We start from the raw sequence: 27,987 nt of genomic DNA on the forward strand, positions 1-27,987 counted from the left end.
ATAAGCAAAATAAGGTATAAAAAGCTTGTACAGCAAGGTCACACAGCTCTAAAATAGTGGAACTAGGGTTCAAATCCAGGTCCATTTGATATCAGAGTATGTTTTCTTATTTTTGTTGCTGGTATTTCCATCACCTATACTATTTCTTTAAAAAAGTTTTTTTTTTTTTAATGCTTATATTTTAGAGAGAGAGAGAAAGAGAGAGAGAGACAAAGCATGAGCAGGGGAGGGCATAGAGAGGGGGAGACACGGAATCCAAAGAAGGCTCTAGGCTCTGAGCTGTCAATACAGAACCCAATGTGGGGCTTGAACCCATGAAGTATGAGATCATGACCTGAGCTGAAGTTCGATGGTTAACCAACTGAGCCACCCAGGTGCCCCTTTCACCTATGTTACTTGAATAGGACTTAATGACTATTTCACTATTGCTAGCTTATAGTTCTTTGCAACCACATGGACAGACCATCTATAAATAGGACAGTGGGAGGAATACTACCCTTGGTCTAGATACGTTGTTTTCTTTTCACCTTAATTTCTTTGTCTTTAAGCAGAAAGGGTATCTTAGTTAGTGTTCCCTGAAAGCAGAGCCTGAGATAAGTACTTGGGTAAAAGCCTTTTTTTTTTTTTTTTTTTGGAGGTGAATTTAGGAAGCAGATGTCGAGAAGCAAGCAAGGAAGAAAAGCCAGTATAAGGGAACATTACTGAGGTCATTGCAGCAGGAGGCAGGGTTCAGTTCTCCTGAGCAGAATACCATATGTGGCCCAGTATCATCCACCTGAAAGATGGGAGACTAGTCCCATCCCCTGTTTGCTGAGGGTGCCACCCAGGGACTCTCCTTGCATGTTCAGTGAGCTGACCCCAGCGCAGAATGTGGAAAGGCAGGGCATATGCTTCAGGTGGCAAATTGGCAGTACAAAAGAAGCATAAACTTTCACAGAACTGTATATCATAGTTGCCGCAAAAACCACTTGGTAGGCTTAAGAGAGGTGATGTCTGTCACACAAAATTAGAATAGATGCTCTTTAAGGGGCTCCTGGGTAAGTGTCTGACCCTCGATTTCATCTCAGGTCATGATCTCACAGTTTGTGAGATTGAGCCCTGTGTTGGGCTCCATGCTGACAGCATGGAGCCTGCTTGGGATTCTTTCTCTCCCTCTCTCTGCCTCTCCCCTGTGCATGTGTGCACTCTCTCTCCCTCTCTCAAAATAAATAAATAAACTTAAAAAAATAGATGCTCTCGGGGCTCCTGGGTTGCTCCAACTTCGGCTCAGATCATGATCTCACTGTTGGTGAGTTCAAGCCCCACGATGAGCTCTGTGCTGACAGCTCAGAGCCTGGAGCCTGCTTCAGATTCTGTGTCTGTCTCTCTGCCCTTCCCATGCTCGCACTCTGTCTCTCTCAAATATAAAAAATAAAGCATAAAAATTTTAAATAAAAAAAGATGCTCTTTAAAATGTTTTTCAATATAAAATTTATAAATGCATGCAATTTTTGATCTAGAGTTATATGCAAACACCTAATATAACTCTATTTTTCAGTTAGGAGCCGTGGTCCAAAACATTTATCCAAATCCCGCCCTGAGTTAGTGGATGAACTGAGCCTCAACTTCACATCCCGTGAATCCTGGTCACTGCAGCTCTTGGCCCACTTCCTATCTGATACTAATTAACGCATAATTAATGATTGTTGCCTTGTAGTGGGTCTGGAAGTTCTGAATATGGTTATCTCCACTGGCTTTGTAGAGCCTTTTCAGAAGGTATCCCAGCAGGATTGCCTTATCCATGTTGGCTAATTCCTCCTGAGACTCCAGGGTAAGAGGGATCAGGATGGTAATTAGGGAGAGCAATGCAGCTCCTTCCCCAGAACCGTGCATCTCTCATATTGCCTGTCGCTACCCCTTGTAATCCTCTCAGCTGCCATTGCCGGTTGTATTTGCATACATCTATTGTACACAGCAAAGGCTGGGGAGTGATGAAGAGGGGTTGCCAGGATGTGAAATCCAATAAGGATACTGAGTTCCATCTTCTCAACTAAGGAGCATGGTAATTAAAACAGTATTTACAATGCAATAAAGGCAGAGCTAATTACTGGCAAATGAGATTGAGATGATGCTCTTTCCCAGTGAAACTAGACCGGGATCGGCCTTTACTATAAATCCTCCAACTGTCTCCTTTGTTAATTATGATCTTCATAATTCCCTTCTTGGCAATATTTCCCTAATTTATTGCTGCTCAATGGCAATGAATTAATGGAAACTGAGGTAGGAGTGATAGAGAGAGCTCAGGATAGCTGCTTGGGCCCTGGATCACTAACATGGACATAAAGACTTGGAGAACAGGGCTATTGGTAATAATCATAAGGCAAAATGAGGGCATTCTTCTGAATAAGCAGCAAGACTTGATCCTTTGCTAAGTTGCGTGGGACTTTATATTTGATAACTGTTTCCAGACCACATACAGATGTGGCACATTAGCAGATGCCTATTCATTATCTTAATTATTAAAAATATATCCTGAGTTGGGCCTTTTGGCACAGTGTTTGAGCAATCAGTGCTATAGAAGCAGAATTGGAGTCACCATCCCTGTTCTAAGAGTGCTTAGTGTTCAAATTATTAATCTAGAGGTCAGCAGACTTTTTCTGTAAAAATATTTTTAGTAACTATTTTAGGTAGTAAATATTTTAGGCTTTGTGGGGCCACATACGATCTTTGTCACATATCCTTGTTCTCCTTCTCTTCTTCCTTTTTATTCTTAACAACTCTTTAAAGATATAAAACACATTCTCAGCCTCCAGGTCATATAAAAACAGGGCATGGCTGATTGTGAACTGGCAGGCCATAGTGTGTTGACCGTATAGTACGTTACATACTCTTATCCTTAGCCAAAAACCCCTACAGGTGCAGAACTAGATAATCAAGTAGTGATATCATATCCATATACTCATGTAAAGGTTAAATTTGAGGATGAAGTAAGATGCAGAATTAAGGGAGGGTGAAAAAGAGTTCATTCTAGGACAGGGGTGAGCACTATTATCTTTTGTATGATGTTCCTTTCTAGGTTGACCCTTATTTTTTTTAGTTGTATTTAAAATCAAGAAATGTGATATATGTACCTTTGATTAAGAATTCTCATATTATTTTCCCTATTTACTCTCTTTACCCTCATTATTTATTGTTTATGGATAAATTTTTAGAAAATACAAAACGTACTTATTTCAATACCTGAGGTGATGCTGGTTTTCCACAACACCTTTTGTGTCAGAGGAGTGTGATGGTTTGAGGGATTGAGGGGCAAAGAAATAATCTGAAGTCAGCATTTAACCATAAGCTTGGGACCAAAGGACAGTTCTATGGCAGTATTTACCAATAAAGGAATTGGTATCTTCATTTTTTGTGGGACCATCTCTTGAACCACCTTTTGATTTCTGATCTCTTTCCTGTAAAGGATAGACCTCCAGTCCATATGATAAAAGCAGCACTTCTCACACCCCACTCACATATCCAAATCCCATCACTACTATTACCTGGGTAATGGACATTGGGCAGTATCTCCCAATGCATGGTTGAAAACCAATGAATTCTTCAGTTCTTAGGTGCTGGGGATGCTATATGAAAGGTTCTCATAGGTCATTGAGAATGTGGCTGCAGTGAGAAGACTTGAAATTGGTGGATGCAAAGCTCTGTGCTAAAGATTATTCCCCTTCTTTAATACCATTCTGTATTATGGCTAGAGGACAATATTCTTGCTGCCAACCTTAGGACAAGAGTAGCATCCATTTTCTTATGTCTGTCATATACTAGGTGAGCAAGGTTTGAAAAGTCACATCATTGGTGGCCTGTCCATAGCTTAGTCCAGTGTGGTCCCGGTGGTGTACAGGTGGGAGAACTGCCAGAATCCATGGATGGCTTTCTCAGTGTGTGCGAAGAATGAGCAGATTACATTATGCTGATATATATTTTCAGGTTTATATTTCTGAAAAGTGATTGCATACCCAGAACTAGGTGAGTCACAGGTGGCTATTCTAGGGCATTTGAAATTCTATTTGTGCTTTTGTGTCTCTTGTTCATTGGGAGAGAGCAAATGTGGCTGCGCAATGAGCCTTATATTCTCCATTAGTTATGGCTCAAGGATAAGTGCGAATAAGAGATGGCCATTATGATTCAGTGTCAACAATAGCTCCTTATTTGAAAGTGTTACAGCATGATGTGTTGAAAGAGCATGTGTTTTAGAGTTAGAGAATTATACATTTGAATTCCTTACCTATCATTTGCTAGCAGAGGAACCCTAGGAAAATTACTCGACTTCCTTTAATCTCAGAGATTATAAAGCTCTCTTGCAAGGCACAGGAGAAGATAATTCGCTATGAGTTAAATGTCCAGCGTGAGGCCCAGGCTCTAATAGTTATGCAACACTCCACTGCTGTTGTTAACAATAAGTATAAATCAGATGACCGTATGCACAAGAGCAAGGCCTATTGATTACTCACTATTGACTGATGCTAACTAGTGATAAAATAGGCGTTATGTACATACCTAGGAGTGCAAAGTGAGGGTCACTCTCGTTTTCAGACTAGCATCCTTTTACATGTGATTTTCAGCACAGAGCTGTGTGAGGTGGTGTGGCATTGTAGGTGGGAGATACCTATCTGTGTTCTAATCCTAGGTTTGCCTCTTCCCAATTCTGGCTTTGAGGGGAAGTGTTTCAATCTTAATATAACTTTCCTCCTTCTCTGTAAAATAAACATATCTAAATAGATCTCCCTGGATAATTGTGAGGATTAAATGTGACAACTAATCATTGGCTGTGGCATCTAATTCATACCATATACTAATTACTTAGTACAAGTAGATTGTTTATACCTTCCTGTTTAGGGTTTGTCCTTGTGAAGATTTGCGATAGACATGTTTGTCTTTGACTCGATCCCTTGCTTCTCCATACTTTCTTCTTTCAGAGTATTGAATTTTTTGGTCTCTGAGGCACCCAGCAATAGTCCATTCACATTAAGATGAAGGTAATTTCTTACTTTTCTCTTTCTTTCCATTTGCCACGCAGCAGGTGAACCCTATCTCTGTTACTATTAAAGAGGTATTATACAGTTTATGATCACCAAAATAGTGACAATATATCAGGGTCAGGTATGAGAGGTCCCTTTGGCCATTTTGAGCCAATATTGAGCCCCTGGATAAGTCAGCCTCACGTGGGGGGTTGGACTGGAGTTGGCCACATACTAGGGGAGTCAATGAACCAGGGCCACAGTAAGACAACACATCAACCCGCACTGAAGTTGGCATAAGACAGATCTTGAACAATAAGCCAGAAGGAGATAAAGAAGAAAGTTGATAAGATCTGTGAATTTTATCAGGCTTATTATATTATTATAATTATATTATTTTACAAGTCTATAGTTTCTTATCTGAAACTCTGGGGATAATTGTGTTTTGGAATTCAAAAATGCTCCCAGTTTTAAAAGGTGCCACAGTACTTTTAGTGCATATTATATAAAACCCCCTGTGAGGGCTGGGGCAGCACCCCACTACTGAACACACTATTACTTTCTCAGCAGAAATATGGATATATATTCACAACAAATTAGGGTAAATAAAGATTTAAAATAGCCTAATGTCAGTCCAGGTCAGGTTTTTTCACCAAATTAGATAGTCAGGCTGTATTTTGACACCAAATGAATTAGGAAAATACTTCTGTTTTTCAGATGTTTTCGTGTTTTTGGCATTGCTAATAATGAATGGATGGTGAACCTGAATTAGAAAGCAGATAGAAAATTGTGGTTAAATATGAGTTAAGATAACAAAACTTCTCACATCCTTGCACCTGAGTTCATCTATCTGCCCAATAAATACTTATCAGGTGATGGAAACAATATGCCAGGCCGTGGATAAGACTGCAAACAAGATGGATGAAACCTCTGCTTATATGCCTCTTTTACTTCTTCCCTTCCTCTTTCTTTTCCTTTCTCTTAGGTAAGGAAACTGATCTCCTTCATCTGCTTGTACCTTTTCTGTGTGATATCCTGGGCTTATCCAGGAAGAAAAAGCCAGGATACATATATTTATTGTAGCATGTAGCAGAGTGTGATCTTTTCCTTTCCCATCTGACTCACCAGTGAAAATGTAAACACTTGAGAAAAGAGGGTTTTAAAGCCTGGATGCCTAGTCCAGGGCCTTGTACACAGTAAGTGCTCAGCAAATACTTGGCATATAAATACCTGTTCCTCTGGATGATTGAAACACCTTCATATCTCAATTTTATTGAATTATATGGGGACAAAAAGATAATTTAGTCAATCCCCCTTTTTTTCTGGCTCTCTGATTGATTGGCTATTTTTTCTTCTGAATTGTTAAGTTAGAACCAAGTAAAAATGTGTATTTTTAGCATCACTCACCAGCAGTGAGTTAATTTTATCTTTTTCACTTGTCTTAGCTCTACAACATTATTACCCTTTTGCACTATCAGATATTAAAATCATATTAATAATCAGGAACTGTATTAAACTGTCTAAAAGTTAAATAATATAGTAGCACATTTGAAGGTTAGTGGTACCCATTGGGTGTAATTCACCAAGAACAAACTTAGCCCCTTGCTTCTCTGGAGATACAACAGACTGTATTGTTTTTTAGGAGATTAATTATCCTTATGATATCTTGGAATATGCAATAAAATCAATGTCATTTTGGCTGACTAGGCTTTTTAAGTTACAAATTAAAAGCTAAGATCATGGAATTGCCTGAGGCCGGGTATAAGGGCTGCTTACTTTAGAGGGAATGTCTTCTTGCCTTCCACATTTCCCTCTTGCTCTTTGATGTGGTTAGGATTAAGAATCTGTGAAGAAGCTCAGATGCTAAGTCTTGAGGTCTCACTTATCTGTATCTGACTGGCTGTGCATCTTTGAGCACTTATTTGTATAGGACTTGATTTTTCTATTTATAATGGAGGAGAAACGTGTTTTCCCTTTTCCTCTCCTGATAATACTGTGAAATTGAATGTGGTTATTTCCTGAGAATTTCTTTTCAACTCTTGAAAGGATAGATATGTCCATTCAGATGCAGAGTGGAGAGAATTCAGGGTCTGTTCTGATGCTCATTCATTATGCTGTATTAGGGGAGAGCCTTGATGTCTCTTTTCCCAGTTTAGGTAAGATTAATAAGGGAATAACAATTTTTATCCTCCATTTTGAGGGACTGTTATATCACACAACTGTCTGCAAAAGTATTTTGTAAAGTCAGTTAGTAAAAAAAAATAGTATCTATATTTTTTTTACTGATAATAAGATGGATTTACTTATGTCATTGCTTTTATGGTTCACCCTCATACACTCAGACTGAGTCTGTTGACTGGTGGAAGCTGACTTTTTCACAAGTGAGGTGACTCTCTGAGTTGTCTTCAAATATGAAGACCACCTGGCTGGCCCCTATGAGAATTCAGATGGGCTTTAAGGGCATCGGGTACACACTGTGTTTTCAAGGACACCAATCACATGTGTACTTGAACAAAGACCTGGTTAGCACACTTTCTGGGACTGCTTCTTGCAGCATGAATTGTAATAGATGTAATAGATGACACTAGGAATTGATGACCTAACTTTCCTTTTTGTGAGCTCAGAAGAGATTTTCCCATTAGGAGGCAGGGGTAGGATTGGCCTATGAGTCTCAGAAAGTAACTAAAGTTCTGAGACTTTGAAGTCAGTCTAACAGGTTGACTCAATAAAAAATAAATCAAGTAAAAAAAAAAATTAACAAGTGAAAATAAATTTGACTTGCATCAAGTCAAAATCAATTAACAAAATAAAGAAAGAAGATTTGGGGGAGAAGTCAAAGAGTCTTTCCAAAGATTTATTACTGTGAATCTTAGAATCATCTTGTATCTGTCTACAAAGCCCTAACTTACAGACTTGGATAAATTATCATACACCTAGTCAGAAAGGAGCCTTTTTTTCTGTCAAGATCAAGGTGGATTAGCTTAAATCTTCTGTGGTTTGCCGAAGCTCAACACTCTTTGAGATGTTGGTGAATCTGGAGGAGGGAGTTCTGTTTCCGGGATTTTCTCTGCCTAGTGTCTTTTTCACACATGATATCTGTGCTGTCTTATTTCACTCCAGGAAACTATTTGTGAACCTGGACTTTATCAAAGATTTGGAGTTCCTTTGTGCATATTTTATAGGCTCTACTGGAATATGTTGTGTCCACTGGGCTAAGACTGGGATCTCCTCACTCTAACCATTATTGGCTCATTAAAAAACAAACAAATGAACAAAAAACAAAACAAAACAAAACAAAACACCTTTTTTTGTTACTCAGCAAAGCAAAAGAAAGTAACAGGAAATAAGAGTTTGTCAAAAGAAAAATTACATGGGACTTAGAAGGTGGAAGTGAAGTGGAAACCACTGCTCTCAGAAAGTTGTTATGGTTAGACAGTGACATGTAGATAAAGGGGTGCCCTGAGCATCCCAGCTTGTCTTTCTAACTGCTGGCTCTGTTGGTAACTGTGGCCCCAGGCCCATCACCAGGCCACTGTCCGTGGGCCCACTGAGGAGCCAAGAGCTTCTCCCAGAAGTGATAATGTTCATCAATTCCAGCCATTCACTTTCTCAGCTTCTGCCACAATTGTCTAAAATCGAATTCCTGTACTACATCTTTGTTCTTGTATTCTTTAGAGTATCTTGATGGATACACAGCCTTGACTGTAATCTTGGCTTCTCTCTCTCCCCTAACTCCACTCATCTATCACTTCTGTCTCATCTTCCATTCCTTTTCTGGAGCATCAAAAACAATGTTTCCTCTTTGTTATGCCTAAAGAGCTTGTTGCTGCCTCAGACCTTCAGGGACTCTGCTTTTACTCCAAACCCATATCAAAGTATTGCTAAAATTTAATTGATTTCTTTCTTTAGAGAAATATGAATCTTAGATATTTATATTTCAGCATTTTACCTGTGGTTCCATGTATTTGGGGGCATGCATTGCCTTATGACTTTTCTTCATTTGTTTGCCTATGGATATTCCTGCTAGATTAGCATACAAGGCATTTCATAAGACTTATATGGTAGGTTGAAAATGGCTCCCCCCAAAGGTATGTCCACATTCTGTTCCCTTGAAACTGTAGATGCTACTGCATTTGGGGGCGAAAAGGGTCTTTGCAGATATGATTAAGTGGAGGATCTTGAGGTGAGGAGATCATCCTGGATTATCCAGGCGGGCCTTAAATATCATCACATGTAGCCTCATAAGAGAAAAGCGGAGTGAGATTAGACCATCATATGAAGATGAGGCTTTGTGACAATTGAGGCAAACATTGGAATGATGTGGACACAAGACTAAGAATGCCAACAACCACCGGAATCTGGAAGAAGCAAGGAATAGCTTAGATTCTCCTCTAGAGCCTCAAGAGGGAATATGGTCCTGCTGACACCTTGACTTCAGTTCACTGAACTGGTTTCCAAGTTCTGGCCTCAAGAATTGTGAGAAAATAAATTTATTCTGTTTTAAGGCACCAAGTTTGTAGTAATTTGTTACAAAAGCCATAGGAAACGAACCCACTCTAGTGTTGTTTTCTGTGAGTCAACTGCTTGTAAATCCTAAAGCCCGTCCTGCTCACCCACGCCTCTGTGCTCTCACATATGCAGTTCTTCTCCTCACTGGGCTGCCTTCTTCAAACGTGTTCATTTATATAACTTCTCTTTTCCCTTAACAATTCAGCAGAGATACTGCTGTCTCGGCGAAATTGTCACTGAATTTTGATTTGGCTTAGGTGCCCCTCCTTTGCCTTCCAAGGCCATCCGTATTTCTCTGTTAGACACCTCGTCATACTCTACCGTAATTATGATAGTTGACCTTTTCAATCATCCCCATTGAAAGCCCTTGAAGACAGGAACTATGTTCTCTGTGATTCTAGAATCTAACATTAGGCCTGGAATACATTAAAAACACAGCAAATGCTAGCTGAATGAAATAATATAAGAATAAATGAGACTGTGTATAGAGTGAAGGAAGCAACTCCTGTTGAATTTTTTGCTACTTGTAAATTGCTTCAGGAAAAAAAGATTTGCTAGAGCGGTGTATACTGTGAAGTTGAGGGATTTGTTTGAGATTGTAATCATCTCTGATTAAGCCAATCTTTCATTCACATGGATTATGAGAGATGACTGAGAATGAGCTTGCTCCAAGGATTGATTCACTCTTCAGTGTATTATTCCACTTACCAAACATACAGTGTACATCTAATGTGTGAAAGACACTGTTGGAAAAAAAAAAAGTGAGTGAAAAAATGATTCTTATCATTCACGAGTTTATATGGTAAGGAAATACCGTCTCTTTTGAGGTAACTATGGTAAAATGCTATTTGTTACATGTGATATAGTAGTTCATTGAAAAGAATGAGAATTCATTGTAAAGGAAATAGTTTTATAGCTGATTTTGAAGAATGAACTAATAGAGAAATAGAAACCAACCAGTAGGCAAAACACATATGGAAGGGCATGCAAATGAACAATGCCAAGCATTTTCTGGAAATGGCAAGTAGCACAGTCTTCTGGATTATATCTTTCAAAATAGGAGACTGGCTGAGGACAATGTTGCAAAGATGGCCTGGGTTAGGTTATGGGAGACACTGAATATTAAATTAAAGAATTTGGATTTTACACTATAAGGTTATAGGACTTATCAAAAGCCCTTGATGAAAGAAGCAACATTAGCAGAATCATGCTTTAAGGTTCTTTGATCTATTAGAAGGGGCAGAAATTGTGTCAGATGGCAAGAATGGGAGGCTAGGAGGTCCGTAAAGAGATCTTTACAGAGAAGTGCAGGTAAAAAAGGATAAATGAACAGAAAGGATAGGGGACGAGGGAAAGGAATGGAGAAAGGTTATAGGATTTGCTGTTTTGACAGTGAGCATGAAGGAGGTGCTGTAAGATAAATGTGGTATTTTGATTGTATGAGATTGGTGACTGTTCAAGTCCTGAGGAGAAATAAAGAAGCAAAAGATAAAGATAAGTATAAAAGATAATATTGTATACAATATTGATAAAAGATCAGTCAAACCCAATAAAATTCAGTGCAGTGGACCTGAAGTGACAATTAAAGCCAGTTTCAGACTCATATATTGATCAGCCTTCTTATGCTATTTTCCAGAGGATCCCTGACTGAACTCTGCATTGGCAGCAGAAGCCTGCACTGTATCATAATACTCATTCTTCTTGACTAGGAAGCCTTAAAACCAGGCTTAGCGTCTTCCCAGCTGTGTTGTAAAGAAGCATTGGTTGTAGCCTTTCTACTAACCGCTATTAGTGGCTCCTCCATTGGGAATAACACAATTTTAAAGCCCAGGATGTATCCTTCTCAAACTCAGAGTATCCTCACCATCCACTCATCTTGGGTTTGCCATGGAAATCCTCTTTTGCATAAGTCTCGTCCCCTTTGGTCCATGAAGTTTTAACTCTTCACTCTTGACATTAACTGGAGCACCTCCCTAAGTCTCCCACTGCCTTACACTTAGTTAACTGCCCTATGCATTATTCGACTTATGAGATGTTATCATTTGGACCAGAGGATTTTTGAGGTTCCATTGTTTCTTTTCTTGCATTAATCTCTGACTACAGTCTCTTTTGGAATGATTCTTATATATTCAGTATCCAGCTTACAATTGTATTGTGACAATCAGGAGAGAAACAAAAGCTAAAAGCACAAGGTGACTAAATTGCTTAAGAAGGGCGAGTCAATACACTTATTTTGCATGCTAGCTTTAGTAAAATGGAAGTGGCATTTTGGAGCGTTGGGTTGAGAAGCATTTCTGAACTCAGTGGAAAAGAGTACCATAATTGATTAACTATGTGTTTCTTGTGAACATGAAGACAGAAAGATAACATTCATGTAGAAACATGCCATTCTTGTCTTAGAAAGCTAAGGGTGGACAGAAGTCTGAAAGAACCTTGGGAGGCTTCTTTGTTAATAGGTATGATGGTTAAATTGTATGTCAACTTGGCTAAGCTCTGGTGCCCAGTTGTTTGGTCAAACATTGTCCAGATATTTGTCAAAGCCTTGTCCAGATATTGGTGTGAATATGTTTTATAAATGTCATTAACATCTATAATAAGTTGAATTTGAGTAGATTACTCTCAGTAATGTGAGTTGGTTTCATCCAATCAGTTGAAGACCTTAAGAGCAAACATTAGGTTCTCTCAGAGAAGAAATTTTGTGTTAAATCAGAACATAAAAATCCTGCGTGAATTTCCAGCCTGCTAGCCTGACTTACAAATTTCAGACTCAAGACTTAAACAGCAACTCCTTGTCTGAGTTTTTAGCCTGATGGTCTACCCTATGGGTTTCAGATTTGCTAGTTTTCACATTTGCATGAGTCAATTCCTTAATAATTTTTTTATCACACACACACACACACACACACACACACACACACACACACACACACAGATATACCGCATTGGTTCTGTTTCTCTGGAGAACCCTGAGTAATAGAAGAGGGGTCCATCCTTAAAGAGGAAATCAGGCTAGAGTATGATATGTCTAATACCAGCTATTCCTTTAATAAACTAAAATGTTATATCTGCTACTAGTTTAGACAATGCAAGAAAATTAGCACTTACTATCTAAGAAGCAGCTACATTAAGGGATAAAAGTTCTCCTTCAGATCCCTTGAAACTCAGATGATACCCTGTTTTGGGGAAATAGAATTTATTGAGCCACAGTGGACCTTGGTTCTGCAAAGTACTTCTTGCTGGTGTCCATGCATCCCGCACCAGTAACGCTAGTGATAAAGTTCAGAGGTGTTGATTAGATGAAATATGACAGATAGCAGACTTCCTTTCCCTCCATATTATGCATTCCAAAAGACTTAAATGCCACTTGGATTTCCCAGCCAAGTTTGCCAGTTTCTGTTACTGAACCATATTGTTTCCATGTGACCTGCAATTCTTTCACCAATTATACCATTTCTTTCTTTCACCAATTATACCATTTCTTCCTGATAAATTAAAAACAGTTCTAATTAAATGGTATAATGAAACTATCAATCTATGTTACTGAGGCAGAACTGTAATGTAATTAGTTATTGATACCACGAAGCATAGCTTTGTTAGGATGTGTGTAGGATGGGTAGCTGGCTCTAGCATTCTCACAAGGCACATAGTCATTGTTGGAGATATATAAGTTATTCAACTGGTTGTTTTCCCAAAGAACATTTGCTATGTCAATGTGGTCCATGGGAGCAGTATAATAATGCTTTTAAATAGGATGCAATAGTTCTCAGTCCTCCCAATGAGTCCTACAGGGACAGAATAGTTATTTTCCTTGGATAGCCTTAGTAATAAATAATTTTCAAGGAAAGAACAATTGATTTGAGGGATGAATAGAAATTATGGAAGTACAATGAGAACTTCTCATTTGGATACAATTTTTATTCTAGGGAAATGGCAATCGTGTGAGCTACTTGATAACTGGGACTATCTCCTATTACTCATTTTGTGCATTTCATCTTTGCTACCCACTGTACATGGAAAGTCATCAGTAATTGCTCACACAATGTGTGCCTTTCGTGTTTAGAGTAATTGTATTAGGCAGCCCCATTTCATCTTCCTTAGAACTGTATTAAAATGAATCACCAGCAATAAAAACTACCTGTAAACACTCCTTCTTTTAATAACTCAAAAATAGATGCACCAAAAGTATAAACATGAAAAAAAGAAGTGAAAAATCTATTAGCCAACTAATATTGGGTCACCATGTTGCCTGGACTATGTGGCAAATGCTAGTGTTTTAAATATTTGCTTTTTGACTCTCCCTCTTAGAATCTTAGTAACAGTGTTAACGTGTCAACATAAATGAGATTAACTTTTTTTTACATACACGTGTAATATTGTATGATTAATTATTTATTTGTTCAGCAACTATAAAAGTGTTTTGCACTGCAAACAACATGTAGTTTAGCCAGAAAAGGAATTTATAAAAGGTTACTTGTAACTTATGACTTTCCAGGAGGGTATGAGAACTAGTTTCTTGAATCACCAACCAATTGAGGGACTAAGAGAACTCTTAGTCCCACTAAAGGACCTTTAGCAGGGAAAATGCCACCTCGTCATCACTCAGCCTATGATGCTCTATGATTGGATGCCAGGAGCTCTGCCACTGTTATCTGTAAGGAACCAAGTGTCTCTCTCACCACAGTTGCCAGAATATCAATTCCTACGTGCTCGGAAGTGTGTCATCTCCTTTGGAACCCAGCTGTGCTCAGGTACATGTGAGTGGCAGAATCCACGTCACATATCTGTACCCTGGTAGCAGTGAAATCTGGTAATGCAAGTTCCCTAGCTCTACCTTGGAACGGCAAGACTCCTAAAAGTAGAAAATGACCAAAATATAAGGAAAGTGCACAAGCCATGTTGCCGATCCACAAATGATGCATTGGTCACTGCACAAAGGCAGTCCAGATGGATGATTTGTACACACTGTTAGAGGCTTATGGGCTGTTGAAATGTTTGAACTATTTTCAAATAAAAGGCAACATTCACTAATCTATAAATCATAGCTTCATCGAGCTATTTATAGTCGTCCCAGATGAGTGCAAGTTTGGATTTTTATTGTAATGAATGTGGGACAAAATGACCAAATCAATAAGAAATTTCTGATATTGTACGATACAAGAGACACACGTAGACATTGTCTGACTTTTAGTGACACTTTCTTTGTGAACGAATTTATAAACTCTAAAGAAAAATAGCTGAATATATGACATTGGTTTGGAAGGGATTAATTTATTAAGGAGTTTGAAAAGAACTTTATCTGTATGACTTAGAAAGACTTCCAAGACTATAGATGCTGGAGAGGCTATGGAGAAACGGGAACCCTCTTCCACTGTTGGTGGGAATGCAAACTGGTGCAGCTGCTCTGGAAAACAGTGTGGAGTTTCCTCAAAAAATTAAAAATAGACCTACCCTATGACCCAGCAATAGGACTGCTAGGAATTTACCCAGGGGATACAGGAGTGCTGATGCATAGGGGCACTTGTACCCCAATGTTTATAGCAGCACTCTCAACAATAGCCAAATTATGGAAAGAGCCGAAATGTCCATCAACTGATGAATGGATAAAGAAATTGTGGTTTATATACACAATGGAATATGACGTGGCAGTGAGAAAGAATGAAATATGGCCCTTTGTAGCAACGTGGATGGAACTGGAGAGTGTTATGTTAAGTGAAATAAGTCATACAGCGAAAGACAGATACCATATGTTTTCACTCTTATGTGGATCCTGAGATACTTAACAGAAGTCCATGGGGGAGGGGAAGAAAAAAAAGAGGTTAGAGTGGGAGAGAGCCAAAGCATAAGAGACTCTTAAAAACTGAGAACAAAGTGAGGGTTGATGGGGGGTGGGAGGGAGGGGAGGGTGGGTGATGGGTATTGAGGAGGGCACCTTTTGGGATGAGCATTGGGGGTTGTATGGAAACCAATTTGACAATAAATTTCAATTAAAAAAAAAAGAAAGACTTCCAAGGGCAAGGCAAGGATGACCAGTTGTTGATCTTGGATATATTTCATAGAGAGAAAAGTTCAATTTCTAATAGTGAGATCTGTTGAAGAAAACAAAGATTTACACCTAAAGATATTTCAGGGTATATCATGAAGTCTATAGAAGAATATGGTATAGGATAGAAAGCTTTTGTTGCAAGTTTTTCTATTTGAAAGAGTTTCAAAGTTCAGTTCTAGAAGATTGCTTGGAGGCAGAGAGATCAGCAAAATCAGAGTGCTTTATTCTAATTTATGCTAATTTATTCCACCTGACCTCAACTTTATGCTAATTTTCTTCCATATAACCTCAAAGACATTTTTCCTATTTCCTGGGAAAGTTTGAAATATTAAACAATTTTTTTCCCTCCCCCTTCTGATAATTCCATCCTTCTGAACTTTCTTCTTATTCAAACAGCTAGGGCGTCCTAGGCCATTGCCTCTGGAGAAGGATATAGCAAGCCAGAAAGAAAAAAAAAATAGGCTGCCAATCTCTTCTTGGCATTGGTTTACAGCCTAAAGCACTTAAGAGAATTGAGAGGGCTCCAAGCCCACAAAAAAATGTTTGGAGAGACATAATGAGACAGAGGAAAAGTGCTCTACCTCCCCTGCTGACTCTGCACATTCCATAGTCCCATCCTTCCTATTACCGTGACCATCTTTTCTAGAATAGAAACTAAGCTGAACTCTTTGAAGCAGCAGATGCCCAGATGCTTGTTGAGTCAAACCCAATGGGGTCTTTCCAAAGCCTCAGAGAGTACCCCAAAGTGAACTAGAAGCTGAATGGTTTCTCTAACACCAAGCATTGCACTAAAGCAGCAAAGACTGTACCTACAGGGTTCCTGTAAATGGAAGAGAGGCATATCTCTCTGTAGCTACTTGTGTGGACCTACAACCAAAGACAAAAAGGATGATGGATTTATCAATCAATGCCTACATGGAGAAATGACAGCAAGGGACAGAATCCATCACCTTGACTCATGCAGCCTATATAAACCCTATCTGGAACTTGAAAGCTTCCCCAGGGAGAAAAAAGAAGAAACATCAAATTGAGGATTTCAAGATATTATCCAGTTCTTGAAAGATAAATTATGTTAATGTAGAAAAACAAAGAGTTTCTTTTGTATGCCTGGACTGTGGACTGGGATACCACCTAAACAGAAAAATAGAGGAAGTTTTGTTTATTTTTTATTAGAATGAATTTAAAATGCAGTCCTTTTATTGAACACAAATGTATCTACCTGCCATTTATAGAGCTGAGGATTCTGCTTGGATAATATTATGTATTTATTCCTTTACTCTTTATATTTTACTGGGGGATATGTGATTTTATATTTATTTATATGAATGGGAGAAAACTCAAAGGAAATTTTTTTAAACATTTTTTTAATAATTGTATTAGAAAAACTCCCAAAACTTTTGCATAGGTTTTATTTTTATTTTATTTATTTATTTATTTGTTTACTTACTTATTTGAGGTATAGCTGGCAGTAAAGTGTTCTTTATAACTAACTACTCATTGACTAACATTTTAGGATCTCCTATTTGTCTAGCGCTATTATTGGCCTCTTGTTTTATACTTTATTTGAATAATTCCATTATACCTGGATCTAATAATTTCTTTTTGAATGTGAGCAAGGTAAAATAATAAATACCGCCACATTTTCTAGTAGAAAAGTATAGACTTGAAGATATCCATGTATTAAACTATTTATGTATTTTAGAACTAGGTTTGAATGAAACCAATGAACAAGGTAGAACATGTTCCTCACTTCCCACTAATTTTGACTATTTTAATCTAGGATAAATACTAGATTTGAAAGGAATACTTCTTTTGTCCACATGATGTCTTTTGATCCCATGTCAGAAGTCTTTCCAGGACTCACTCTTAATTCTGTCTTTCGTTCTTTGAAAATTTAGAGAACTTTTACTAATCTCTCTCTCTTCTTTCTCTCCCTTCAGCCTTTTCTCTTCTTCTTTTAGGTTTTTTTCTGTCTAGATTTCAATTTTCCTACCACAAAAACAAACAAACCAGAAACTCTTTGATTTCCTTTTACAACTTGCTGGGGAAAACCACTTTTTATTTGAAAATTGTCTACTCTTATCCTCCTACCTTTCTCTTACGTCCTAATTAAGCAAGAAGAGTGATAAAATAAATTCCATGATGTCACTGACTGCATAAAGCACTGAGATCTGGGAAAGCAGACCAATTTTCCATCTTTCCATAGAAGTAATCTGCTCTAATTTTCCTTCTATTCTTAACTTTATCAGAAGCTTTTATAGATATTAGTTCAGTTGATGAATGAGGTTATATGTATGAATGAATGATTGAGTGTTTATGGAGAACCAATTTCTTCACTGAAATCTGAGTTGAGCTACAATTCTTTATTTACTTTTATGAGTTCCTTATAACACAGTCTCCTTTAACAAGTGAAAAAAAGCTTTCTGTTTCCATCCAGGTTTATTCTGCTTTTAAAAAATACACTTAAACATTTTTTTTCATGTTTCTAATATTTATGGAAGGCTCAGTATCTACAAGCTACCAAGTTATGTCATGTCTGAGATATAAGGATAAAGAAGATCCCTCCCCTCAAGGAGTCTGCATTCTTGTAGAAGAGATAAGACTTATACACATGTAATGCTACTAAAAGTAGCAAATGATAAATTCCATGAGAGAGGTGCAGATAAATTGCTATGGGTGTGACAGGCTATGGAGATTACAGAACATAACAAGGTTTTAAAAATAGATATAAAGTGTTCCCTTCAAAACATAAATGCTTTAAAACAGTGTGTATATTTGAACAGTATGCCTCTTGAATATATCTGACTACATTGTTATTAATTTTTTTGCTCTAGTTTTCAAAGATAGTCTCCTACTTCCTTTGATACAAAGTTTGTTTTTTCATTTGGGAAAGGCTCTGCCATATTTGCCCATGGCAATGATGCCTGGAAATATCATTGTACTCTGCCTGGGGATGGGGGGTACCATTTTGATGTGCTGGAGGAGTCTGATCTCCACCAGAACATGGAATGCAGTAATAAAAAGGGGTGTTTTATGTGTAAGGTATTCATTAAGCTTGATGAGGACAGGTGGGGAAATAACTTTTTATTGTATTGAACCACAAATCTCTTTTCCAAGGGCAACCACCTCATGAGAGAACTTTTATAATCCAGGTATAAGGTTTTCTTTTCTGATGTTCACCAAAATTTTAGTTTCTATTTGCTTGTTGAACTTGAGGAATTTGAACAACTTTTGGCATTTATAAACTCATGGCACAGAAAGGTATTTGAAACTTACAGAAGGAAGGGCTTTTCTAACAGGAGACAAATGGGATGATTTGTTGTAATACACCATGTGTTCTTGGTTGGCCTAATAAGTCCGAGTATGTTGACTCCCTTTGGCTTATACCAAAAAGGAATTTATTTTGAAGCAAAAGAAACAAAAGGAGGGCATTGGGACTAAAACTCAAATTTGGTTTCTATGATTTGTGCTTGTAATAGTTAAGATGATTTCTCTTGCCCATAAGCAAAACTTTGCTCACATCAGCTAAATTAAGAACAGGAATTTATTTACTTATGTAATTGAGGAGGCCAGAGTTTACATTGCTCAGATATTTATCTAGGGGTTCAGAAGTTACCATCATTCTTAAGATTTTCACCACCTCTCCTCATAACTGCCCTTGTGTTGGTTTCTTTTGTACACACTCAATATGGTGGCCTCAAGTCTGAGAGTGAAGAGGTTAACTCTTAAACTAGTCCTGAGCTTCACTCTGATTGTACTTATGTGGGTCGTACGTCCACTCTTCCTGAACCAGTCGTAGTGGCAAGGGAATTCCTTTTGCTGTTTGGCTGAGACTGGGTAATGTGCTCCCTGTCAGGAAATAGGAGTGATGCCTTACCTGAAGCTCACAGACTAAGAATGGGGAAAGGTTAGTGAGTGGTCAGAAAAATAAATGTTTCCTATAGTGTTCTGAAAGCCTTGCTACTTTTTATTCTGGATCAGATTCTTGCTAATAGCAAGGAGGTCTAAGGATCTATATACATAAGAGTTATTAAGAACCACAAAAGCAGGCAGCTCTAAAATAGAGTATATGGGTATGTTTGTGTGTATGTATATGTATACAGAGAGGGAATACAAAAATATGCATACATATTTGATAGGAAAATTCTGAAAAAAATGTGAATATATCTAAAAGTGATATATATATATCTAAAAGTGATATATGTATCTATAAAAGATAGATATCTTTTATATATATGGCCCCTAAATTATTCAAATAATAGTTTAGTAATACTAAATATAACTGACTACTAACGAGTTTAGTAATACTGAATGCTAAATTGTGACACCAAACTATATATACATCTTCCTTGACTTGATGGGATTATATCCCAATAAACTCATAAATTGAAAATATCTTAAGTCAAAAATGCATTTAATACACCTAGCTTACCACACATCATAACTTAGCCTAGCCTGTTTTATACATGCTCAGAGCGTTTGTAGTAGCCTACAGTCAAGCAAAATCATCTAACACAAGTGACTATCTTGTGTAATGTATTAAATACTGTGTTGAAACTGAAAAACAGAATGGTTGTCTGGGTACCAAATGGTTGTAAGTGCAATGCTTGTTTACCCTCCTGATTGTGTGGCTGACGGGGAGCTGCCACGCATTGCCAGTGCCCAGCATCACGAGAGGGGATCCTACCACTTAATTGCTAGCCTGGGAAAAGATCAAAATCAAAACTGGAAGTATGCTTTCTGCTGACTGCATATTGCTTCTTCAACATCATGAAGGTGAAAAATCTTAAGTCTAACCATTGTAAGTCAGGGGCCATCTGTGTATGTATATGTATATGCATATGTATATATGCATACACATATGAAAACATCATTCATATGTGATTTTAATTTTTTTCATCTTATCTGAATTTTCTGAAATTTCTTTTTTTTAATTTTCTGAAATTTCTATAATCATCTATTGTAACTAAAATAATAACTAGGGCAGTGGAATTAAACCAAATAACAGTCTACTGAACTATTATTTGAAGTAAATCTTTTTTTCAGTGGACTTGCATGTATAAAACCAATCTAAATCTTATAACGAGTCTTACACCTGGGAGACTCTGAATTACAGCTCTATGCCATGCTAAATTGTAGTCATCCCTTCCTAAGTCTTTTAGTCACTCTCTTAGGAGGCAGGAAAATGATCTCCCTTTTTTCCTCTATGAATTCTTTCCAATGAGTGGGCTTGCTTTTAGGGCTTTACTGTGTATCTATGTTTTCTCTGTCCCTTAATAATTAGCAATAGTCAAAACCAAAAATGATGTACTAGCAATGAGAATAGTAGTAGCACAGCCGCTATGATTTATCGAGCAGTCTCTATATTCTAGGTACGGAACTAAGTGCTCTGTAGGCTTTATCTAATTTGATCCATTCAACAACTTTTGCATTCATTTAATCCTTAATCAAGAGATACTTATTGAGCAATACCACCTTCCAACAAATGATCTGCAAGGTGGATATTTCCTTACAAAGCTGAATTGGTCAAAAAGGGAAGTCTCTAAGTAATGGAGGGTGGTCCATTCCCAGAACAAGATGGGTTCAGGTGCTAAGAACGGTAGTGACCTACACCCAACTGCTTGTAGCCCCTTAGAGGTAGGTAGCTGGAATTCTGATGGAGGAGAGGGGTTATTCATGTTTAGGGACTGAAACATTAGTTCCATGCTGGACTTTTTCCATAGGAGCCTAAGAGAGATTGGCATTTGCTTTTAAGAGTAAGGTCATGTTGTCTTTTAGTTAAAGCTTTGATCTAAGTTCTGTGCCTTCTTTTTCTTGTAACTTTGTTTTCTCTCTGTGAATCTTGCAGGTTATGATTCTTGCTTAATATTTAAGAGTGAGGGTACTGGTATTTAAGAGACGTGAGTTCAAAATACAGATCTGCCAGTCACTATCTGAGTGACCTTGGTGAAATATTATAACTCTTCTAAGGCTCATTTTCCTAGATTGTAAAATTGGCTTAGTGTAATTGTTAATAACATTTGGAAAATATCCAGCAGAGTGCTATGCAGAAGCAATATAGTTCAGTGGTAAACCGCACGGATTGGAGTCAGATTGCTTGGTTCAAACCTTGGATCTACCTCATACTAACCGTGTGAACTTGGACAATCTACTTAAATTTTCATCGCCTCAGTTTCTTCATCTGTGAAATGAGGATAATAAAATGAAGAGTTTCTTTCTCAAAGTATTGTTGTGTGAGTTACATGAGTTTGTGATGTGCTTAGAACAGGCATGGACTTACTACATTCATGTTTATTCTTCATATGTTAGCGCTTTCTTGTAGGGTAGTTGAGAGGACTCAAAAGAGGGACTGTTGATCAAATGGCACTTAGCATAATGCTTCCACACACTAAGTGCTGCGTTTTATATTGAGACTAAGGAACCATAATATTAAACAGGTTGATACAAACATTTGAGGCTAACAAGCACACTCCAGGATTCACCCTCATTTCTGTTTTCAAATTAGGGATTTTATCGTTCTTTTAAGACAGTATTGTTTCCATGATGAGATCCTGCATAAACACTTTCTTTTGTAACCTCTTGAAGTCTGGCAGTTTGTTCCAGGGCATCCCGATCTTCCTATCCAGTATTTGTTTCTGCCACCCTTCCATTCCTTCTCAATATCCATCCCTGGTTCTTCCTCTCCATCTTCCTCTACTTTGTGGGATAAAAATTACATGATTTAGGAAATGAGAGTCCTCAAAATCCCTACCTCTACTGCACTTTGGCTATATGTGAGCAATATAAGTTCAGGACAAAACGTTCACCTTTGAAAAAGCTTTCCTCTCTTATGAAGGCAGTTTGCATGGTGGTTATGCTTAAGCACTTAAATACCAGACTGCCTTTGTTCAAGTTTCCCTTTACCATTTCATAGCTAGGTGATCTTCTACTACTTCCTAAACTTCCTGCCTCAGTTTCTCATTTATAAAATGGAGGCAGTAATTAAAATATCTTCCCTGTGGAGTTGTTCTGAGAATTATATGAGTTAATATACCTGAAGAACTTACAACAGAGCTTGGCACTCAATAAATACCACATGTGTTATGTCTCGTTACATGTGAAAAGAAACTGGTTCTACCTCTTGGTATCTAGGGGATCCTCAGGGAACCTTGGCTACTTGGGGGAGATCTCCCTGATGAAAATCAATCATTGTACAAAAGAGTGAGCTGGGATTGGGATGGTATTTGCATATATACCAGTCATCATCATAACAACAATAAGATGATGATGATGATGATGATGATGATGATGATGGGATTCTCAGTGAACAATCTCCCTTCGACTTCTTTTGACTATAGGTCTCAGGTGAGAAAATGGAATACCAGCTGTCACAGGACCAACTTGGAGTCAGAGAATTGAATACACGAAAAAGTGAGTTATGAATTGAAAGCCTTGCATGCCCATCTGCCATTACATCTAAGGGGTATGCAGTGCTCCCACTCCTTTGGTGCTCCTCTGGTCTCACCTTCTTCTGTTGAAATTCCTCTTCCTTCTCTGCCTCTTGGCAGATGGTGAAAATCAATAGGAAATAATAGGTAGGAAATGGCTGTGTTCCTTGGAGGAATTTCTGAGATAAGCAGGAGGCCATGTAGTTATTATATGACTAATGAATGCTGTTTTCCCTCACTGCACTCAAATGTGGGCAGTATTATTGAACCTGGCCTTGGTCAACTGTGGTATTGATTTTCTTTTGTGATTTCAGATTCTCTTTTCAAGTAACCTTAACTAAAGACTTGAAAGAGGAAAACCAATTCAAATTAGACAAAGTGTGTACTGAACTTCAGGCCTAAATTTTAATTGGTAATTTTTGATAAAATCTTAGGTTGACTTCTCTCATATATTTATGTATTTATGTATGTTTATTTTTAATGCTTTTTGATTACACTTTTTACTATAAAGTGCCCTTTATCAATATTTATATGTAGCAAATCATCTTTCTTTTTTAACAACGTTTATCCAGATATAATTTATATACTATAAAATTCATCTATTTAAAGTGTATACTTTGATGTTTTGAGTATTTATAAAAGGTCATGCAGCCATCACCATAATATAATTTTAGAATATTTGACACCTTAAAAAGTAACCTTGTGCTCCTTAGCAGTTATTCCTTATCCCCCCACCATACCCTCGGCAAACACTCATCGACTTTCTGGCTCTACAGATTTGCTTATTCTGGAAATTTCCTATAAACGGAGTGACATTTATGTAGTCTTTTGTGTCTGGATTCTTTTACATAGCCTATCATAAGTCAGCTTTATTAGGATCTCAGCTTTTAAATTGATCATGGCAAAACCCTGAAATCATGACTGATTTTCCATTCCATTTGGGTCACCAGCACTTTGAATTGCTATTTGAAGTCACTTTTCTGATGCCTCATCCTGGTGAATGTTGGAAGAGACTACTATATATGAATATTGTTTCACCTAGATCTCTTCTCAGGTTCTGGTGGAGATTTGTATGTATTTGGAGTCACTCAGAGGAGTTATATTTGGGTTTCAAGGACTCTGGTAACCTGCTAAAAGGTTCAGTAGGTATTAACAACGTTGCCTTGAACTTTTCCTCTTCCCTCTTCTACAGAACTTTCATAGATGTTTGTGAGTCTCACAATGGTTCTGTGCAGTAAAGATCATCTTCCTTGTGAATCCTGGGGTCTTTCTAGGGACCCTTGGGTGTCTGCTTATAGAGGCTGTCAAGTTGACTTCAATCTGGAGGAGAGGACATGGATCATTAAAATCTGGCTTATTGCTAAAAGAGGAGAGTCTTCTGACATTAATCTGCTTATATAGCAGTTGGTGAAGACAATATCTGATGACTTCTATAGATTATAGACATGTCTGAACATTCCCAGGTGACTTCTCTGAGCTCTCTATTTCCTTATCAAGGAGACCATGAGACAGAGTGTAAGGGATACAGGCTCAGAGAACAGTCAGACCTAGGACTGAATCCTGGCATGGTGACTTACCTCACTGATTTTTGTCAAGTTTTCTTAGCCTCATTTTTTCATGTGGGAAAATTAGGCAATAATGTCATGGAGTTGCTGTAAACGTTCGGTTAGGTAATATATGTAAAGAACTCTACACTTGGTAGGTACTGAATAACCACCTACTGTTTTGGTTTTTTTTTTAAGTTTATTTATTTTTGAGAAAGAGACAGAGAGAGTGAGCAGGGGAGGGGCAGAGAGAGAGGGAGAGAGAGAATGTCAAGCAGGCTCCGCACTGCCAGTATGGAGCCCGATGTGGGGCTCAAACTCACAAACCATGAGATCATGACCTGAGCTGAAACCAAGAGGCAGACGCTTAACCTAGTGAGCCACCCAGGAACCTCAACCATTTCCTGTTTTTAAAGACAGTGTGATCTAGGAGAAAGAACTAAGGTTGAGGATTCAGATGAATAGTATTTGAACATTAGCTTTCAATTTACCAGCTATGTGACCATGAGCAAGACGTTTTGTCTTTATTGTCCTCCGCTTACTCATCTACAAAAGGGAATAATATATTTTTTGAAGAGTTGATGTAAGAATTAAAGACAGTATTAATAAATTGCTCATTCCTGCACCTGCCATTATAGAAAGTTGTCAGTAATTAATAACTATGATCATTTTTATTGTTATCAAGCTGGCCATGGCCAGTGAGCATCTCTCTAAATCAGTGTCATAAAATACCTTCAATAAGGTGCCTACCTAGGTTGCAGTGATATTAGTAATGGTATCCAAACACATTCAATCCTTAGGGTTGGGGCACTACTCATGCGTCCACTCTTCTAGCATTCTGGCTGATGGAACATACGTACAAGGGTGCCAGAGAGCAAAGTGCAAAATATATATATATATAGCTAACTCCATTGTGGGACTTTCTCATAAAAGCTGGCTAAGACAAGATAATGGACCCAATGCCAAAGTGGGGCTTTTTATCTTCCATTTTGAATTTACACTTAGGGATCTGCAAAGTCAGGCATGTCCAGGAAGAGAGAGCAAGAATGAGAGTGAGACAGATTCGGTGATGAGGCTGAGACATAGTAGCATGAGTGAATGTGAGCATGCAGGGCATTCTGAGTCTACTCACCGCGCGCCCCCCCCCCCCCTTATTGTATGGTGGGTATTGCCTCATCTGCCAAGTTAGAGCCATAATCAGGAAAAAATGGCAGGGTGGGCCCAACCCTGTATGCTTATTGCATGGGAACAGAATACAAAGCAGAGTAGGCCATACGTGAGCCCAGAAAGTGAAAAGAAGGAGTGAGTGGGAACCAGCATCTTTGCCTATAGGTGACCACGTACATGGGCTGGCTGGTATGGGTTATAAAGGCTAGGCCCACTTGCTCCCATTTGAAACAATTCTGAAGGGCCATCCCAGTTCCAAACCTCCCCATGAGGTCTTTGAAGCCATTTGTTATAACTACGGGTTGGTTCAGTATCACTTCTCAGTCCTGCTTCTTTCACTGTCCCAAAGTGTTGATCCTGAGAGCATCCTTAATAAGCCACCTGCATGTAAACCTCCATCTAAGAGAGTGCTCCTCAGATAAGGGGACCTAGGAAACCTTCACAAAGCCTTTCCTCACCCATCCCCAGTGAACCTGGGTTTTCCTTTCTTTAAAATCTTCTAAAACCTTTTAGATACCCCTCTTATAGTGTTGGTATATTTCTGCCTTGAAATTTCTAAAGCTTATTTATTTACTTCTGAGAGAGAGAGAGAGAGAGAGAGAGAGAGAGAGAGAGAGAAAGCACAAGCATGGGAGGGACAGAGAGGGGTTGGGGGGACACAGAATCCAAAGCAAGCTCCAGGGTCTAAGCTGTCAGCGCAGAGCCCGACACGGGGCTCAAACCCACAAACCATGAGATCATGACCTGAGCTGAAGTGGGACACCTAACCAACTGAGCCATCCAGGTGCCCATTGAAATTTCTACCCAAGTTTTGTCTTCCTCATTACATCAGTAGCTTTCCAAAGATGGGATTTATGTCTGATCTATTTCTATATATTCACCAAACCCAGCCTTTTGCCTTGCATATATAACAAATATTTGCTGAAATAATTAAGTCCAGATTGCAATATGAGTTGTCATCCCAGGGTTATCTCAATAACTAAATTTTAAAGTGTGATTAGGAAGCATGAGGAGAAAAGCAACCTATTTAAAGAAGTAGGATGTCTTCCCAGGTTAAAATTAAGGTTTCAAGCTTGATTACCTCCAAGGTGAGCAGCTAAAGCAAATAGGGAAAGTGTAGCAAGTGTAGGAAAAGAAGTCACTGGTGAACTCTGTATCCTCTGACTGATAAAGAAGCTACAACTGGGGAGCCTGGGTGGCGCGGTCTTAATCTTGGCTCAGGTCATGATCTCACATTTCGTGAGTTCGAGCCTTGCATCAGGCTCTGCACTAGGAGTACAGAGCCTGCTTGAAATTCTCTCCCTCACTTTATCTCTCTCTATTCCTCTCTCCTCCCCTCCTTGCTCTCTGTTTCAAAATAAATTAAAAAAAATTAAATTTTAAAAAAATTAAAAAAAAAAAAAAAGAAGCTACAACTGCCATAGGGGTTATGGACTCAGTGTTGTCAAATTTCCCCAAGTCTTTCAAGAGAAGATAGAAAGCCAGACTTTATGTGACATTATTTAATCTTTCAAACATGTGCAGGCCAAGCAAATAATATCTATGAATTGGATTTGGTCCTGGAGGGCAACAGGTCTGAAATTCCTAGGAAGGACCTCTTAGGTTTTATATACCTTTGTTTTTCTCAATTGTGTGTATCTGTCCAAAATCGTTGTATTTCATGAGAGAATGATGAACTGTATTTATTGGAGGGCCATTTTTATCCACTGTTATGTACTGTTTTTCTCACTGAGAGGACCAGAGGAGGATGGTTATGTGCTGAGCACAGGATTTGGACCATAATTTCCAGAATGTTTTAAGAGTCTCAGAGGAAAGGTGCAATACAGCTGTAAGATAATTGTTGTGGTTTTTAATGCCTCTTTTTTTCACCTTTAAGATAAGCATGTGAAATGGGTTGGCTAACAGTCCTGCTGTTTATTGAAAAAAGCAGCCAGGTCATTTCGTGCTAGCATTATTGCATTTGTATTGCAAGGATACATCAAATAGAAAATCCAGTCCCAAATCTAAGTCCATTCTTCTGCAATACAGGGAAATATATCTCCTTTGTCTTCCATCTGATCACTCCTGACATCTGTGCAGTAAATATGGATTAGATAAAGACGCAAGTACTAAATTTCTTTTGTTGCTTTTAACTCATAAAATCAGATTATTAGTGTGAGTAAGGAAAGAGCCTTGTCTGTGAACACATGGCAACTTAAGGGTGATCCTGTAAATGAAGGAGGCACGTGTGTGTGTGTGTGTGTGTGTGTGTGTGTGTGTGTGCGCGCGCTCGTGTGTGTGTGTGCGCGCGCGCGAAGTATCCAACC

At 38.3% G+C, this 27,987-nt stretch overlaps 1 long non-coding RNA gene across 6 annotated transcripts in view; it reads left to right on the forward strand.

The window, feature by feature from the left end:
- LOC132661653 (uncharacterized) overlaps positions 1-27,987 on the forward strand; it is a 731,817-nt gene that overhangs the window by 263,650 nt on the left and 440,180 nt on the right. For all 6 annotated transcript variants that reach the window (XR_009602330.1, XR_009602332.1, XR_009602335.1 and 3 more), the window contains one exon: positions 22,881-22,953. This is a non-coding gene — a long non-coding RNA (uncharacterized LOC132661653). The remainder of the gene's footprint in view (positions 1-22,880; positions 22,954-27,987) is intronic.

The sequence above is a fragment of the Panthera onca genome, chromosome D1 (genome assembly GCF_046562875.1).
Source record: "Panthera onca isolate mPanOnc1 chromosome D1, mPanOnc1 haplotype 2, whole genome shotgun sequence".
NCBI classification, from domain to species: domain Eukaryota; kingdom Metazoa; phylum Chordata; class Mammalia; order Carnivora; family Felidae; genus Panthera; species Panthera onca.